The sequence below is a fragment of the Egretta garzetta genome, unplaced genomic scaffold, assembly GCF_000687185.1.
Source record: "Egretta garzetta isolate BGI_Z169 unplaced genomic scaffold, ASM68718v1 scaffold1162, whole genome shotgun sequence".
Taxonomy (NCBI): Eukaryota; Metazoa; Chordata; class Aves; order Pelecaniformes; family Ardeidae; genus Egretta; species Egretta garzetta.
This window is the reverse complement of record NW_009258878.1, coordinates 33,181-33,419: the sequence shown is the minus strand read 5'-3', so window position 1 is coordinate 33,419 and position 239 is coordinate 33,181.

Here is a 239-nt window from a genome sequence, read left to right as displayed (position 1 = left end):
CGCTCCGAAGATGTGCACGGAAGAGAATCTAGATGATAAACTCTAACGTCGTCTTCGTTGCAGAGAGAGAAAATCAATCAAATCAAGAGTCCCTGGCGGATCATTTCCGAACTAGTGCAATCAGTCACGCTCCAGACTTCAGCATCCAATTACAACGGGCAGAGGAGCACGTCTGTGCCTCATGACTGTGCTGGTTACAAAGGCAGCACTACAACTCTGGAAGGGGAAGAGGTAGATGG